Below are 17,789 nucleotides of genomic sequence, written 5' to 3'. Positions count from 1 at the left end.
CGCACTACATAAGCCCTAGGCTTTTCCATCCACTGCCAAGGGCAAGCGCTGGGGAGGAAGAGGGAGTACTAAGAGATACTAGATTTTCTGCTCAGTTGGAAAGGTGGTTGCTTAAAGGACTGATTTAAGTATTCAAAGATCTGTGACCTTCTTTGTACCCTCAGCTGATGAAATACATCACTCTGTTTATGTTTCTGTAAATTTCATCTTTTATTTGTGCCTCTAACAGAGAGAGTTGGTCAGTGGGACTTGCAACGGAGAATTCTGACTCATGGTGGCCCGAAGATGAAGGCTAAGGAAGGAGGTCATTTGAAGCATATTGCATGGCCCAGGATCTTTAGTCTGCCCTGAGGACTGTAGATTCCAAACAGCAGAAGGTGGTTCCACTAAAGACTGCTTCAAGGGAGGGTCTGGGAGAGGAGTGAATGGGAAGACGCCCCTTAACACCTGGAGGTGATTCAGCCTCACCCTCCCCCAGCATCTGGCACCTACTTCTCCTTCCCAAGCACCTCACACCTCTGCTCAGGCGGTTCCCTCGGTCTGGAATGCCATTCTCCACTCTGCCCAGATGACAAACACCTGTACCTCTTTCAGGACTTGGCTTGAGATCTTTTCTCGGAAGATTTTCCAGACCTGTCCTGAGACAGTGTTTCCATTTCTCCCCATGCGCCCACTGGACCCTCTGTGTATTTCCATCATAGCACATATACCTTCTGCTCCAGGACTGCAAATTCCCCAAGGCAAAGATGGCCTTGTCTTTCTTTTTAGACTCAGTACCTGGAATGGCAAATGAGATAGATACTACCCAGGTAGAGCTTATAATCAGGCGGAATTTTTATAAAGGTATCTGAATAAGGAATTAAGCCTTCAGTGAGGAGCTTTAAATGCATGATATTTTACCAATTACACTACCAGGACTTTAGCATCTAATCTGCTTTAGAGTCACTCCTGCCTAGGGGAGCTCCTAAGTGAATGGGGGAAACCCTGTTCTTGCCCTTAAAGAGTTCCAGTCTGAGAGGGGTGACACAGCCCTTGCCCTCAGCGGATTCCCAGAGTGATGGGTAAACATAATGTATTAGTCACGACATTGTTTCCTGCCGTGTATTGGTTTCTTTTCATGCAATAAGAAATGTGGCCCGTGAAAGTCCAAGCCTAAATTGTCCTGCAGTTCACAGACCAGAGACAGAGCTTATATCCTAACACTGAATCTCAGAGAAGGCACTGTTTGGCCTTACATGGGCCAGGTACCCATCCCTGTGGGCAGGTGGGACTGAGTGGAAGAAAGGAGACCAGGCTGGCCCTGCTGATCTACACAGAATGGATTTGCCATGGGACAGAGGTCTGGTACTGGGGAGGGGATTTGGAGGGGAGCACAGCAAGTTGTGCTTGACTGACAAAACTACTGCCCTGGATTGCCGAGGAGGCTGGACATATAAACGCAGTGCAGAATGTAGACTGGGGCACATACCACAGAAGCAAGTGCAGATCAATACTCCAGAGTGCACTTAGAAGCTGGGAGGAGTCCTAGTGTTTGAGGTCAGGTGGAGTTAAACAGGGAAAGCTCACTGTGGGAGATGAATCTTGACGAGGAATTGGAAGAAAGAGTGCAACAAGTTTTGGGGTAGAAGAGGCTTGTCCTTGCAGATGCCTAGGGACAAGGATGGGGTTTGCTGAAGGAATACCCTGAGGAAGAAGAGTGCAATTTCTTGGATGATGCTGGAAACCCCAGGCCCCACCAGTCTCACACACCTAGCCCGGGGCCCTTACCCCTCTGCTCCCAGTTACAGCATAGGATGCTCGCCCACCCACAATGGTGGGGACCAGCTCTTGGGAACCTGCAGTCTTAGAAGATAAACCTGCATAGATTTACTCCTTCCAGAGAGAGAAACAGGGATGGGGGGTTGGCGTGGGGGGGGTTAAGTCCTGTGGAAATTAGCAATAGTGCAGTGGGGACAGGAAGGAATTGGGAATTGAAGGGGGAGAGGGAGAGAGAGAGAGAGACACTAGAGCCATACCACCCTGAACACACCTGACCTCCTCTGATCTGGGAAGCTAAGCAGGCCTGGGCCTGGTTAGTGCTTGGATGGGGGAGAGAGACAGAGGTTTTAGCCTGTGAAAGGAGAGACAGAGGTTTTAGCCTGGGATGGAGGAGAAAACAGGGGCAGCCCTCACTGTTGTCATGGCAACACAGACACATCCAACTGTGCCCATAAACTCCACTGTGTGTGAGTCTTTTCCTAAGCCAAAGCCCCAGGACAGAAAGGAACAAACAGAGCCCCAGGTGTGGGGCTCACCCCCAGAGAGCTTGTACCTCTCCTGGCTGGGCACTGCCAGGGGCAAGAGTGGGTGATTCCTTTCAGAGGTCACCTCTCCCTTGGAGCAGACAGGAACGCTTCCCATGCCAAGTGTCTTTTGCTGCAGAAAGGAATATAATGGTAGGCACGTGGTTTGTGCATGAGGCATGGTTGGGGCCCTGGGGTCAGGGGAGAGGTCTCCCATCAGGTGGGCACAGAGGGTGGCACAGCCATGCTCACACATCCCCATGGAGCCCAGGAGCTCACCACCAGGACCATGACGCCAGGCAAGGTACAGCCCTGCTTCCTTCTCCCCAGGTTGGAGTGTGCTGGGCTCCAGATGGATTTTAGGAAGGCAGATTCCTCAGTTGGCTGGAGGAGGAGTCTCTGCCAAGCACCCGCAAAGCTGAGCTTCCCCCACCCTCCTCTTCTTATCTCTCTCCCTTTTCATTTTCTTGCCCCCACTTCCTCTGCTTATCTTCTTTCAGCTCTCGTTTTCTTTTCTATTCGCCTCGCCTCTCTCCCCGCCCACCCTGTCCTCTTTCCTCTTCCTCTTCCCCTCTCCACTGTCATCTGTCTCTAGTTCCCTTGGTCTCTCTCCTCTATCCCCACCTGCCTTCTCTCTATTTAAATCGATACTGAAGCCAGAGGAGTAGGTGGAAAAATACTGCACTGGGGACAGCAGGGAGGAACGTTTTGGCGTTAGGCCTTTCCCTTCCTGCCACAGTAGAACCAGAGCAGAGATCCTGAGAACCATTACCACTCAACCATGCACCCCTCCCGGCACTCACAGCCCACACCCCAGCCAACACGGCCTCTGTCAGGTAGCAGGAGGCAAGAAGTCAGGGAAGGAGACAGCGGTCACACCCCAGTCCCCTCTTATGTACCCCGCAGCCAATTTTGATTCCAAACCCAAGAGGAAAGTGGAACTTTCTTAAGTTTGCTTCATCTTGGGGTCAAGCCTCATGGAAACCCTAGGTATTCTGCCGTTTGTAATTTGTCCAAAGCCAAAGTTGAGTCATCATGCCCCTGCCCCACAACTGAATTGTGTACTCATCACCATGGTGGGAGGGGGGCTGGGTCCCTGCTCCTGGGGAGTCCCAGAGTGCCTGGAACACATGCCCCAGGCCTGTGTGCTTGATGGCCTATGTGCTTGGGGCTGGGAGGACAGAGGTGGGCCTGAACATCTGGAGCTGGACAGAGGTTGGTTTAGAAGAATTTTCAGAACTGAAACCAAAGTTCAGAAATGAGGACAATCTTTTAACTCTCATTCTGCTAATATGGAACTCCTTCTTATGTTGTAAACCCACCCAGTGAGATGGAGGCTGCTCCTAAAGGTCCATAAACACATTTCCTGGAGCTCAGGACCCTCCCTTGGAGGAGCAGTTACCCACCAAGTAGCCCCTCTACTGCAGACAGCTATACTAGGAATAGGCTAGCCAAAGGGTGCCCCAGGATGTCAGCCTGGTGCCCCAAAGGAAACTCTTGACCCAAGAAACTCCTTCAAATGCATGCAAATTGACATTCAGTCACCTGAACGTCTCCTGGGTCCAGGTGCAGGCTGAGGGCGGTAATAAATGGGGCTGTCACCCCAAGAGCCTTCACTCATGCTCCAGGACCCCACACTGTAGAAAAATATAGGTCCCTGGGTGCCGCAGGCAGCAGGGGGTGGGTGGTGGTCAGCCATCAATCATCCGCTGCTGGGGCTGCGTGTGTGTACTGCACATATGTACTTGCCCTCACTGGCATAAATGTGACTGGGGAAGTCTTTGTTTATCTGTGTGTGCATGTTCGTGGGTGTTTTTTATCAGTGTGAAAAGGTGTAGTTATGCATATATTTTACATATCTGTGTTTGGGGGAATCTATGTAGGTACAGCTGGATCTGGACAACTGTGTGTGTGTGTGTGTGCGCGCGCACGTGTGTAAAATGAAGCATACACACACTACACAGAGAAAAAGCACTAGAGAAGAATGGGCAGGCCAGCACGAGTGGTGAAAGAAAGCATAGCCTATGTAAGGCCTTATGGAGTTCTTAGCTTCCTGCTAGTGTTCACCATGGTCCGTCTCTGCTAATCTTAATGGTTGGTATAGAATCTTAGTCATTCTAGAGCTGTTTGACTTTTCAGAGCTGTTTCTTATCTATTACCTCATTTGATCCTCATAACAATTTCACAGGGATTCCTTTCCTAAATTCCAAGATAAAAGTTCTGAACTCAGAGAGGTTAAGTGACTTGCCTAAAGTCACACAGCTCCTTAGATTTGACAAAGTACTACCTAGACAGTTCCAGTAGGTGAGAAATGTCATCTATATCAAAGAGAAATGGTACATTGCTTTGCAGCTCATTCATCTAATATGCAACAGGTCTAACATTGGTCTAATGCAGCCTGGAACTTGCCCCTCTAAGACCTCCTAAGTCTGGACTAGGGTCAGATGTGAGTGCAGCTGCCCTGCAGGATAAGGGAATAAGTAAAAAACTAAAATGCTTGGAAAAAAACAGCCCCCACTAGACTTGTGCCCTAGCCCTCAATGTCAATTTATTTGCATGCATGCATGCACACACACACACAGCCTGGGTGCCCTCTCCCTGTGCGCCCCAGTGTCCTCTCCCTGTCTATTGGCATCCTTGTGACCAGGCCTGCTCCCAGAGCACATCCCAGATCTATAAGAGGGAGCAGTTTCAGTTCCTGCTCTCCAAGCTGTCCTCATGTGGGCAGGATGCACATGCAAAATGACTTAACACCGTCAAAGAAAACACACAAACAAATGCAGAGTAATAACCCAGCTGTAGAAGCTTTATACAGCCATGCCAGGGGGCGGACGGATGAGTGGAGAAACAGAACCGGGGGTGCTGAGTCAAAGCAGCTGTGTTCTGTGTTCAGGAACTGAACTCTAAGGGCAAGCTCTAGCTGGTACCTATGCCTCAAGGTCTCTTGCATAGTCTGGTATGGAGCACTATTGAATGGATGCCTTGGACCCCATGGGCTTTGACCCAGGGTCTGAGGCACCTGTGGGGCCTGGAGCAGAAAGGTGAAGTGGCAGGAGACCAGACAGACTGTCTCTGCCAAGGGGTAGAACAAGTGCCTCCATATAGGCCTCAGGCCAGCCTCCTCCTGTGGCCACCGATGCAATCGATGGCTGCCAGAAGATCTGGCCTGCCCTGGCAGCGCCTCGAAGCTGCACCAGGACTCCATCCTGAGTTCTGCAGGGCTCCTTCTCCATTAGATTAACCGTCCTCCTGAACAAGCTGGGAGAGAAGAGGCCACTGTACACAGAGGGAAACTGAGCCCAGGGCAGAAAGGAACTGGGCATTGGTTCATGCTGGACTCTGGAGAGCCAGACCTGCCAGCCTTCTTCTTCTGGTACTTCCTCCTCCCCACTGGCCTCATTTGAGGTCTTCTGGAGGTTGATTTAAACCAAGCTTTTACAAAAAATCCCTACCTTGTATCCCTTAGTTTATTTTCCCTAGGCTCCAGTTCCCTGCTTGTAATTTGGATCGCCCTGAAACGATATAAACATCTCTCTGTTTGAAGAGCCTCTGAGGAGCCTACAGCAGCTCTCTGGTCCTTCTGTGATCAGAGAAAGCACTTGGGAGTGGAGAGACATGGGCCCTCCTACCCCTGCCCCTGTCTGTGTCTAAGTCTCAGGACCGAGGCCTGAGGGTGCTGGAGAGGATGAGGCCCTGACGGGTCTGAAGAGCGTGCAGGGAGCTGGAGGGCGGGGAGCACTTCTGCTCCCTGAACCATGGCTGGTGCTGCAGTTTACAGCCAGGCACCTAATTTATAAGCTGTTTTTACTGCTGTTGTCAAACAGCCACAAACCAAAGAAATAAAGTAGCCAGAGGAACAATGTCTCCCCTCCACCTTGGCCCTCCCAGCCTGTCTGCTGTGTCAGGTCCTCTGTCTCCAAGGCTGGAGAGCCGAGGTCCTCTGGTGACATATCTTCTAAAGTGATTCTCTTGGGGCCCTGAGAGGGTGGGAGACATATTTAAGGAAGCTAGTGGGGAAACCAAAGCCAACTGCATGGGACCGCCAGGTGGGAAGCTCCCAGGATCCCTCCAGAGAAAGGGGCACAGGTTCAAACTTTGCTGCCTCCTAGCCAGGCATACCTGGAAACTGCTCTTGAGCCCATGTGGCTACCTCACCAGCTTCTCCCTGGTGCCAAGGGGAGAAGGGCCAATGATGATGTCTGGCAGAAGGAAGGCAGTGATGGTCACTCTGGGGCTCCATCCCATTCAGGGGACAGCCCAACCATCACCCTGCTCAGACACAGCCCCCATGGTCCACACCACAGTCAGCACCTGATGGCCAGATCAGTGCTTGATGGCACGGTGCTGTTCCCTTGTGGGGAATGGTGTATGAGTCATGTCTTCTACACCATGATACCTCAGGGCACTTTGGTGTTCCCTTTCTCGTCACTTGTGGGCCGGTCCACAGTAAGCCGGTGATCAATAAATACACAGGGAGCGAACTGAGTGATTCTGGAAAGAAAAGGGGGACAACAGCATTGCCCCTGAAGAAGGTAGCAGGCAGGCATGAGGGTGCTGAGTGTGGAGTGTGAGGGAACCACCCAGGGAAGAGCTAGGAATGACCCCAAGGACTCCTGCTGACATGGCCATGGACTCTTGGGGAGAAGCTGGCCATTTCCAACAGTCACTCTTCTATATTTCACTTCCATGGTGGGCCTTGAACACAAGATGTGTTTGATCAGGTGCTGAGAGCTCCAAAAGGTCTCTGCAGTGAGAAATGTCAAGCACAGCCTCCCATTAATCATGCTGGAGGAACACAGAGGAGAGTGGCGGTCTCTCCCAGGGCCTCCAGGAATGCGTCATGGAGGAGGCAACACTTCGAGTAGAGTATAGAAGACTGAGTTTCCTGGCTACAGAATAGGAGACAGCTATTTCAAATCATGAAAGCAGGGTGGGCCGTGGCCACTCAGTTGCTGAATCCTATTTGCTCACCACAGATAACCAGCTCCAGCCACAGCTCAAGGTCAAGACTACTGTCTCTCCATAGCCACCCAAACCACAAGCTCACCTAGAGCCATTCAGAAATCCCTCTCCTTAGCACTGCCAGCCTAAGCAACTCTCCTGTCTGCCTTCTTTATCTCAGACACAGATGGATGATAGAACCCCCTCTTCTCTTTCCTCTTGTCCCAGCCCGGGCATCCCTCTGCCGATGGCAACTGCACTTGGTGTCACCTGTCTCCCTTCATTACAACCCTTCACACTTAACCAGAGAAATGGACCAGAGTGCAGCTCACTTATCTAATATACACTCACTTATCTAACATTGGTCTAATACAGCCAGGAACTTGCCTCCTAAGCTTGGACCAGGGTGAGGTGTGAGTGCAACTGCCCTGCAAGATAAGGGAATAAGTAAAAATCTAAAGTGCCTGGGAAAAACCAGCCCTTGCTAGACTTGTGTCCTACACCTCAATGTCAATTTGTTTGCATGCAATAAGTCCCCCACCCCTCTCCTATCCATCTACCACAACCTCTGTTAGTCTAATATCCATTCAACAACCACATACGGGTTCACTCCGTATAAGGAGAATGATAGATGCTAGGGAGGTAACCTTGACTGATATTTAGTCTCTGCCCTTGAGGAGTTCACAGTTGAGTAGAAAATCATGACACAATGGTCAAGAGTGGTATCAAAAACCACCTGTCTGAACCATCTCATTACAAGAACATAGGGAAAGATTAAATGACTTGCAACATCAGAGAACAACACTGCAGAGAAGGAGCTGGACCACTGTACTCTTCCCAGAATCATATTGTAACATGTATGGATTTGTTATCAGATGGACCTGGCATTGACTCTTGGCACGGCCATTTCCTAGCTGTGTGACTTTTAAAATGTTACCCAACATGTCTGAATCTTAGTTTCTTCCTATGTAAAACAAGGCGAGCAATGCCTTGCTTACAGGATTAGAATAAGGATCAGGGTGTCCAGGCACAGTGGCTCATGCCTATAATCCCAGCACTTTGGGAGACCGAGGCAGGTAGATTACCTGAGTTCAGGAGTTCAAGACCAGCCTGGCCAACCTGGTGAAACCTACTCTCTACTAAAAATACAAAAATTAGCCAGGTGTGGTGCTGTGCGCCTGTAGTCCCAGCCACTCGGGAGGCTGAGGCAGGAGAATTGTTTGAATCCAGAAGGCAGAGGTTGCAGTGAGCCCAGATTGTGTCACTGCATGCCAGCCTGGGTGACAGAGTGAAACTCTGTCTTGGTAAAAAAAAAAAAAAAAAAAAAAAAAAAAAAGAAGAAGAAGAAGGATCAGGGTAAGATGCTGGAAAGTGCCTGGCAACATAATGAATTCAGGAGGTAGCGTACAGGAGTGGTTGTGGCAGAAGGAAGGGTAATGATAACAGCCAACATGACTGCGGGTCAGGGGCTCCACATGTACCTTCTCATATCACCCCTCTGAACCAGGCACTTTTCATTTTTAGGACAGTTGAAGAAAATGAATCAGAGAATGCAAGGAACTTGCCCAAGGTTACCTAGCTAAGAGGTGGGGAGAGGCACCACCGTGGGTCCCACCCTGAGGTCCTGCCTGTGGCTCTGCTGGCCTGCTCTGACTATCAACCTATAAACATGTATGGAGTCCCTTGGGTTTACAAGCACTCTGGGGATATGGAGCAGAACACTGTAAAGTCCTGGCCCTCAAGGTTCACAGGGAGTTGAAGTAGTCAGGGAAGGCTTCAGAGAGGAGGCAGGGACTCCACATGGGCCTTGAAGAATGTGAATATTATAGAAAAATGGGAAGACACAGACAGACATTCCCACAGATAGAAATGCATGAGCCAAGGCCCAAAAGCAGGATTAGTGCCAGTATAAAGAGGTTTGTTTTCTCTTTTTTGTTGCTGTTGTTGTGTAGAAATGGAGTCTCACTATGTTGCCCAGGCTGGTCTCAGCTCCTGGCCTCAATTGATCCTCCTGCCTCAGCCTTCCGAAGTGCTGGGATTGCAGACATGAGCAACCCTGCCCAGCCAGGAGAGGGCATTTTGGTTTTCGTTTTTGAGATAGTTTCACTCTGTTGCCCAGGCTGGAGTGCAGTGGTGTGATATTGGCTCAATACAACCTTCACCTCCTGGGCTCAAGCGATCCTCAACCTCAGCCTCCCAAGTAGCTGGGACCACAAGTGTGCACCATCATGCCTGGCTGATTTTTGTATTTTGGTAGAGATGGGGTTTCACCACATTGCCCAGGCTAGTCTCCACCTGCCTTAACCTCCCAAAGTGCTGGCATTACAGGTGTGAGCCACCATGCCCAGCCAGGAGAGGGATTCTTGAGTCCCACATTTACATATCATCTTTTCATTCACTCATTCATCTCTTTACCCATTCAACACATATCTCTTGAGCACATACTATTTGTCAGGCATTGTTTGAAACCTTGGCAATAGATAAACAAGGATGCAGCTCTCAACTCAGTCTAGTTAGCAAAACGGTGCAATGTGAAAATGTTAGGGTAGACAATATAGGGTGGTAGGGGATCCAAAAGAAGGGCTCTTGATCTATCCCTGTGGAGTCTGGCAGGGTTTCCTAGAAGAAGTGGTGTCTGAGCTGAAACATGAGGGACGCAAATACAGAATGATTTCAAAACATTCGTACTCACTATCATCATGATCAGCATTGTCAAAATCACTTACATTTATCGAGGCCTCGCTAAGTGCCAGGGACCAGATTAGGTACTTTATATATATTCTCTTCTAATACTCATGACAACCCTATCAGGTAGATGCATGCTATTCATTACGCCTATTTAAACATAAAGAAATGGAAGTAAAGAGTGTTTACAAGACTTTCCCAAAGTTACATGGCCAGGAAGTGGCAGGGTCAGGGCTCAAACAAGGTCAGATGGGCCTTACCCTTTGTGTCCTCAGCCACTCGCCAGGCTAGATGGCAGAGAGAAGCATGCTCAGGCCCATCAGGTGAGTGTGAGTGTGAGTGTGTGTGAGAGAGAGTGCGTGTGTGTGTGCTGGGAGTGTGTTTAACCCATCAAGGGATGTTTCTAGTGTGCCCACAATACTCCTCAGTGTCACACCAACTGTCCACACTCTCAGCAGCTCAGTCTTCCTGCCCCTGGCAGGAGTAATCCTTCAGAGTATAAACCCGGTGATTCAAAATGCCAGAGTATCGAAAGACAAAGCAGCTCCCAAAAGGCCAAGGACATCTCCTTTTTCTTGAGCTTCTCCTACCCCTCAACCCCTCCTGAAAAATTGGCACCATGAGAAATAGAGAGTGAGGCATTCTAAGTTTTTGCCAGGGAAGCTCAGGAGTCCCACGTCCTGCTGTCACCAAACTCTCCCAGTTAACAAACCAGAACTGTCCACTGGAAATAAACTTCTGGAACTTGTACTCCAAGAGAGACAGCATGAAGTTGCATGCTTGGTTGCAGACCATTTCTGCCCTAAATCACTGTGGGGTCTCACTGTCCTCCCCACAGAATGAGGTGCTCTGTCCAGGTAAGTCTAGTCTGTCTGAAAGGCTGATTGTCTACCTTCCTGGAGCCCCACAAGATGAGGATTCAAAAGATGGGGGTGGGCATAGATGGTGATGCACGGGGCCAAAGTATGATGAAACAGGAAGAAGCCTATGTCTTTCCCTTCCAGATATTTGGGCAGAAAAGTGAGAGTTCTGAGCTCCTAGGTTGTTCCTGGGTTGTAGGGAGGGAATGAGGGTGATTAAATGAATCAAGCCTTGGAATGGCTCTTTCAGTGCTCAGGGCAGGGAGCATTATATACTCCCTGCCAACTGCAGGGCCAAGTCTGGCATCACCAGAAGCACATCATGGGATTAAGGAATGCAGACTTGGCCCAAAAACAAAGCAGCAGCAGAAGGCAAGTCCTATAGTAATTGAATTCAGGATCCTCCTTAAACTTGAAGGTGAAGGTGATTAGGCTTAGAATAAACAAATAAGCAAAATAAGTTTATAGTTCTACTTCACAGGGTAGATAATGCACTTAGAATACAATATCCCAAGAGGAGGCAGGAGTCAGAAACATACAGGGCTCCCAAATGAGATTATGATGACTTGGGGAAAATGGATTCATTGTAGGTTAGGAGAAGTGAAGCATTGTAGCTATATTCTTAATATTTGAGAATGCCAGAAAAATCTGGCTCTTCTGAAACCATCCTGGACGTCATGCCAAGACCAAAGGCAGACTGGGGGCTGACAAACAGTGGGAATATAAAAACTGAAGTTTCTTTTTAAAAAAACATTTTATTTTGAAACGATTATAGATTCACAGGAAATTGCAAAATAGTAGAGAGCAGTCCCATGTACCCTTCACACAATTTTCCCCACCAGTAATATCTTACATAACTATAGTACAATATATCGAATTATACTGAGAAATATAATTTACTCATTTTATTGGTTAAAATATCAAAAGCAGCAAAGGGACATCTGAACTGAATCTGTCCTCACAGGGTCAACAAGAATTCTGGACAGAAATAGAGTTATAATCAAACATTAATTAGGCTGCACTTTGATCCACTTCATTGTAACCAAAAGTCGTGCAACACGGGATACTGACAACTTGCATCCCCGTCGTCCCTATAGATGGAATTTCTGTTGTTAGATTCACTCCGGCTTTTGTTTAAGAATTGCTCAAGATGTTTTTTCAGATCCCAGATTCCAGTGAAACAGCTGGTGTTAGTCAGTTTGAAGACCCCAACCGAGGAACAGACTGACCCCGAGAATACAATTTCTTTATCTCCCTGTCCCTTGACTTCACTCTGTATTCTTTGACCAATCTCCCCACTTTGGCTCACTCCAAAATCCTTAAAAACCTTAGCCCTGGACTCCTTGGGGAGGTTTTCTCCTATCTCCTCATTTGGTGGCCCCAAGATTAAACCTCTTTCTCAGCTGCAGCCTGGTGTCTCAGCATATTGACTTGCCATGCACATCGGGCCATGGACCTGCTACAGTTACAATACAATCCACAGATCTCATTCAGATTTTGCTGGTTTTAAAGAACTCATTTGTGTGTGTGTGTGTGTGTGTGTGTGTGTGCGTGCGCATGCGCACGTGTGTGTGTTTAGTTCCATGTAATTTTACCACGTGTGAAGAGTCGTGTAATCACGCCGTTATCAAGACACGGAACTGTTCCATTCACAAAGATCCCTCATGCTCTCCTTTTATAGTCACACCATATCCTTCATCCCCAAGCCCCGGAAACCACTCCTCTGTTCTCCATCTGTGTAATTTTGTCATTTTGAGAATGTCATATGAATGGAGTCATGCAGTACCTTTGAAATTACCTTTTTTTTACTCAACACAATGCCCTTGAGATCTATCCAAGTTGTTGCACGTATCAATAGTTCATTCCTTTTTGTTGTTGAATAGTATCCAGTGGCAATATGTACCACAATTTGTCTAATCATTCAACCATTGAATGACATTTGGGTTGTTTCCAATTTGGGGCTATTACAAAAACACTGCTATGAACCATCATGTACAGGTTTTTGTGTGTACATGTTTTCATTTCTCTGGGCAAATGTTTAGGAAGGTGATTGCTGGATCATGTGGTTAAGTATATGTTTAGTTTTTAAGAAACTGCAGCTGGGGGTAAATGGACAGTTAGGAACATCTGGAAACCATGGCGGGGGTCTCCATTGCAGGGTCAGAGGCGTCCATTAAGTCTCGGCTGGGGCCTGGCTGGGAAGGGAACAGATAATGATCACCCTAGAGAGACTGAGACTGCAGCTGACACAGCTGGGACATGACCAAAGGCAATTGGAAGGAAGAGCTATCTGAACTCCAAAGCTATTCAAAGCAACCTACGGAGAACTCAGAAACAAATTTTAATCAGCAGAGTGATACTGGCCTCCAATAAACCTCTAACCATGCTAGAAAGATACGCTGCCCAGAATGATTCTCAAGCCGTAATAGTGTACTGGTAAATCAGAGCCCTGTGAACAAAAAGCATAATCAGAGGGTTAATTGTTCACTAAGGAGTTTTGTGGTCCAGCCCCAGCCTCCCTCAGGCTCTGCCTCACATGATTGGAGGAGCTGCCAAGTGGAGGACACCAGCTCATTCCCTCAACGAACATTTGCTGAGGCCCTACTATGTGCACAGGCCTCAGACCAAAACAAAAGAAGCCTCTGGACAGGTGGTCACATTTAGCGGTGAATCATAAGTTGTGCCAGTCAAGAGGATGTTGAGGGCTTTGGTCTTCTGAAGTCCTAGGATACCTTAGGAAAATTAGCATCCCACCAGCTACAGCTTCTCAACACAGGGCAGGTTATAGGGCATGCGGATGAGGCAGCGTGTCAGGGCCTTAGGAACAATGGCTAATACTGAGCACCTTGTCAGGTGCCGGGTGCCTGCCCTGTGCCAGGGACAGCACAATAATTTAAAAGGGTAACATTTATGCAACATTTGTTTATTGAATTTCCTACTATGTGCCAGAATAACCAAAGAAGACGCTGATTTCACAGAATAGGGAGAGCTACTTGGACAAGAGACAAAAGGGTGCTTTAATAGTCCCAGCCCAACATGGCCAATGCTTTCTTGATTTCCTGTGCTAGAGATTAAGGCAGCCATTCAGTAATTCTCCAGTAGGGAGGGGTGAGGGAGCTGAATCTCCAATTTGGGATTTAAGTAGAGTTTGAAAAAGCATATTCAACATGATACTATAATTCTATATTTGAAATTAATATTAAAATAAAAAGTATTTTAATTTCATTTTTATAATAAAAACTAGAGTAAGTCAGGCTTGATAAAACGGTCTTCGCTAGCACAGAGATATAGAAAAGAACTAACTCTCAACTGAGGACAAATTCTGGAGCAAAATGCAGTAAAATCCCCAAAAGTATGTATAGTATTTTTGTTTATTACAAATAAAGTTTGAGTGAAAAGAAAAAAAATTTAGTATTGTATTATGGGGGTTATCATAATCACCCTGGCCCTACACACTTTCTCAAATGACAGACCCTCTCCCATCTAAAGTCAGAAAGTGCAACCTTCAGAACACCAGTCGGGGGCCTAGGATGCCTCGCTTCTCATCTCTGTTTGAAATGCTGTCTCCTTCCTCCAAGAAGTCTTTTGTGAGTGTCAGGTTGTTCTGCTCTTCTCCGAAGGTCATGCTAGGAAGAAAGCTCCCCTTGCTTTGGAAACTGCCTGGAGCCAGACCTGACTGAAAACTCCCCTGTGTTGGTGGATTTGTCAGGGGGTCGGCCTGGGCAGTAGGGGTAACGCAGCGTGAAGCATTCCCTTCGCCAAATGCGGTAGTAGGAGAGCAGGAAGCAGGCAGCAGGAGACCACAGGGTCTCCATCCTGAAGCACCCACTAAACAGCATCTGGCAGCCCCTAAAATGTTCTAAACCTCAATCAGTGGAAAAGGAGCAAGATCAGCTTCTTCTCTTTGTCCTCAAGAAAAAAAAGATACATTCCAGATAATTTCACGTGATGAAAGAGGAAGAAGCGCTGAAGTAGCAAAGGAAATAAATTAACGCCATCTCAGCTAAAATCACACACAATTAAAACCTGGATCTGAATGTACTTTCCTGTTCAGAGAGAGCAGCTTGAAAATGACATGCATTAGTCATTCACTCCAGCCACCCGACTCAATGTACGGGGACGCCACACGGTCTCTGATGGTGGGGCTGCCGGAAGGAAAGGGGAAGGGTTCCTGACCCCAGTCTTCAGCTTTCTGTTCTCTCGTCTGGAGTCTGAAAATCCCACTCCTCCGTGGCAGAGGCATCCAAATGAGCCAGGTAAGCCAGGTGGGAAGAGACAGCTCTCTCCAGTGGCCACTTTACCATCTTTCCTTCATGGTGGGACCTGCCAAGGCAGAGGTTCGGGTCTGGGCCCTGGGAAGGGATTTGGTCCAAGAGCCACTTATGTGGACAGGCTCAGCAATGGCAGAGCTCCTGTCCACTCTGCCCAGGGTCCTGGCCTGCACGGAGGCTCTCCTGCCTTCAGACAGTCTCCCTCAGCTCAGGGAGATGGGATTTTCTTTTTCTCTTCTTTCTCCTACTGTTTTTCTTCCTCTTCTCTTTTAATTTTTCTTCTTTGAGAAAAAAAAAACAAAAAACAAAAAAAAAGAACAATCTTCAGCAAAGGAGATGGGTTAATGTGCCTGAAAAAAAGAAGACAGAAAAGACTTCACGAACCAAAAGGTCCCCAGGTGCCGACATACGACATACCAAGGCCAGTGACCAGTGACGGGCTGTTCTTCATGTCCCCTGAGGGTAAAATAGGAAGGAATGTGGTTTGTGGCAGGAGTAAGAATAAAATATAAGGATGAGCTTTTTGACAGTCAGGATTTTAATCCCTTTAACAAGCAGCTCTCGGGGATATGGGATCTCTTTTCCACGAAAGGCAGGAGAGTTGTGGAAAGCAAATGAAGGGAAAAAACAAAAACAAAACCAGTGGACTCAGCATCAGAGGACATGGGCCTGAGGCTTGTTCTGGCCTCTTGCTGGCTGGGGGAATAGGCAATGTGAGCCTCATCAGCACCGGATGAGGCAACACCGACCGCTCCCAGCACAGACTCAGGGACTCGGGTCAGTTTTACCCATGTTGCTTATCATACAGGCCAGCTCCTATGGACGGGAGAATGGGCCAAGCTGACCACTGCCTGAAGAACCACTTCATCTAGGAATAAGACTGTCTCCAGGTCACACCTCCCTCAACCTTCTCTCTCTGTGTTCATTGTCTGGATCCAGGCTTCAGGATGCTTGCCTTAGGCTCCCCAGTGGGGCTGGGACTAGGATGAGGCAGGGGAGGTGCCTAGGCCAAAAGTTAAGGAGGCACTCAACCCTCAGGTTCTGCAAGCACAGGGTCAGTACCTCAAAGCAAGTGCCTCCTTAAATTTTGTGCCCCGAGCATCTAGCTTGCCTTACCGAGTTTTAGCCCTACAGCTCAGTCCTCTGCCTTTGCTACTATTAGATGTGTTTCTGGACACAAGAAAGAATATAATAGCCCTTGATGAAGCTACAGTCCCCAGGGGGTCATCTGGACTCAATAGTTTTTACCGATTCACTTCTTCCTAAGGAGGTGAGAGGAGGGGACAAAGTCAGAGCCAAAGCAACCAATCAACAATGCTATTTGATCCAGGGAATAACACTGACTTCCCCTGCCCTGCGCACTCCTGGATGGGGATCCCCACTCAGCAGGTAGGGGCTGGTAGGGGCAGGGGGTAGATGGAGGCTTCCGTCCCAGGCAGAGAGAGTTTATGGGAAGTCTGCCATGAGCAAGGCCCTCCAGTGGGCACTCTAGGGAAATAGCAATGAATGATACAGTTCTTTGGGGGAATTTACCATTTAATAGGGAGGCAGTATACCCAGAGAGAGTAACTTTTCAGGCAAAATGCAAATGATTGCAAATAAACATAAAGTGGCATAGACCAAGACTATTCCTGCAGAAGGGAAGTGGAGTGGTGTGACCAGAATCAGGAGTGAATGGCGGAAAGCTTTCTGGAAGGAGCTGAATTTTCTCCATGGTTTACAGTGTTCCTCCAGGTGGGCTCAGAATCCCTTGGGGAGATGGTCAAAAATGCAGTTTGTGAGCCCCCCTTGAGACCTACTGGGTGAAACCCAGGAATCTGAATTTTAATCAATTCCCCCAAGTGGTTCTTCTGCACACACAGTTTCAGAAACACTAGTTTAGACAGAAATAAAATTGATCCATGCAGTAGCTGCTGGGAAAGCCCTTAGGAAAGATCTTTGGACATCCCCATGAGCTCTAAGATCTATGTTGGAATTAATTCAAATATTGGAAATAAGACCATAAAGACTTCCTTCTCTGACAGAAAATAAGAAGGAAAATATAGAGGTCAGAGACAGTACAAAGAGAAAAGAACAGGATTAGGATACATGAAGTCGCAGTTTCTCTGTCCTGTGAACCATTTCTGAAGTGAAATGTTCAGAAATGAATAGAATCTGATTACAAAAGAAGGCAATCAACAGAAATAAAAAGGCTGGATTTGGGCAAATATTTTATTCTTAACATGTAGGATACCCCGTGTGTATTTTATTTGCAAGCTTTGGAAATAAAGAACCAAGGCTTGATAGTGACTTCTGGAAAGATATACATTGAACACCATGACTCAGCACACACACATACGTTTACATGAAAAAAAAAAAAAAAACAAAAGTATTCATAAAATATGTCCTGTTTCATTTTCATTTCAACAAAAATTTGTTTTCTTTTTTTTTTTTTTTTCGAGGTGAAGTCTCGTTCTGTTGCCCAGGCTGGAGTGCAGTGGTGAGATCTCAACTTATTGCAACCTCCACCTTCTGGGTTCAAGTGGTCCTCCTGCCTCAGCCTCCTGAGTAGCTGGGATTACAGGCGGGTGCCAAAACACTGGCTGATTTTTGTATTTTTAGTAGAGATGGGGTTTCACCATGTTGGCCAGGCTGGTCTCCATCTCCTGATTTCGTGATCCACCCACCTCGGCCTCCCAAAGCGCTGGGATTACAGGCGTGAGTCACCACACGCAGCCTTTTTTCGTTTTTTAAAAAAGTGCTTGTTGCAA

Source organism: Macaca fascicularis, chromosome 1 (genome assembly GCF_037993035.2).
Source record: "Macaca fascicularis isolate 582-1 chromosome 1, T2T-MFA8v1.1".
NCBI classification, from domain to species: Eukaryota; Metazoa; Chordata; class Mammalia; order Primates; family Cercopithecidae; genus Macaca; species Macaca fascicularis.
Note: the sequence above shows the minus strand (reverse complement) of the source record.